A 1207-nucleotide genomic window follows, 5' to 3' on the forward strand; every position below is an offset into this window, starting at 1 on the left:
TAGATCTGTTGTTCTGAGGGAGTGTCAAAAAAAAGTATTTGATCCCCTGCTGATTTTGTACGTTTGCCCACTGACAAAGAAATGATCAGTCTATAATTTTAATGGTAGGTTTATTTGAACAGTGAGAGACAGAATAACAACAAAAAAAATCCATAAAAACGCATGTCAAAAAAGTTATAAATTGATTTGCATTTTAATGAGAGAAATAAGTATTTGACCCCTCTGCAAAACATGACTTAGTACTTGGTGGCAAAACCCTTGTTGGCAATCACAGAGGTCAGACGTTTCTTGTAGTTGGCCACCAGGTTTCCACACATCTCAGGAGGGATTTTGTCCCACTCCTCTTTGCAGATCTTCTCCAAGTCATTAAGGTTTCGAGGCTGACGTTGGGCAACTCGAACCTTCAGCTCCCTCCACAGATTTTCTATGGGATTAAGGTCTGGAGACTGGCTAGGCCACTCCAGGACCTTAATGTGCTTCTTCTTGAGCCACTCCTTTGTTGCCTTGGCCGTGTGTTTTGGGTCCTTGTCATGCTGGAATACCCATCCACGACCCATTTTCAATGCCCTGGCTGAGGGAAGGAGGTTCTCACCCAAGATTTGACAGTACATGGCCCCGTCCATCGTCCCTTTGATGCGGTGAAGTTGTCCTGTCCCCTTAGCAGAAAAACACCCCCAAAGCATAATGTTTCCACCTCCATGTTTGACGGTGGGGATGGTGTTCTTGGGGTCATAGATGATGTCAAAGAGCTCCATTTTGGTCTCATCTGACCACAACACTTTCACCAGTTGTCCTCTGAGTCATTCAGATGTTCATTGGCAAACTTCAGACGGGCATGTATATGTATTCTTGAGCAGGGGGCCCTTGCGGGCACTGCAGGATTTCAGTCCTTCACGGGGTAGCGTGTTGCCAATTGTTTTCTTGGTGACTATGGTCCCAGCTGCCTTGAGATCATTGACAAGATCCTCCCGTGTAGTTCTGGGCTGATTCCTCACAGTTCTCATGATCATTGCAACTCCACGAGGTGAGATCTTGCATGGAGCCCCAGGCCGAGGGAGATTGACAGTTCTTTTGTGTTTCTTCCATCTGCGAATAATCGCACCAACTGTTGTCACCTTCTCACCAAGCTGCTTGGCGATGGTCTTGTAGCCCATTCCAGCCTTGTGTAGGTCTACAATCTTGTCCCTGACATCCTTGGAGAGCTCGG

This window comes from Salmo salar, chromosome ssa03, assembly GCF_905237065.1.
Source record: "Salmo salar chromosome ssa03, Ssal_v3.1, whole genome shotgun sequence".
NCBI classification, from domain to species: Eukaryota; Metazoa; Chordata; class Actinopteri; order Salmoniformes; family Salmonidae; genus Salmo; species Salmo salar.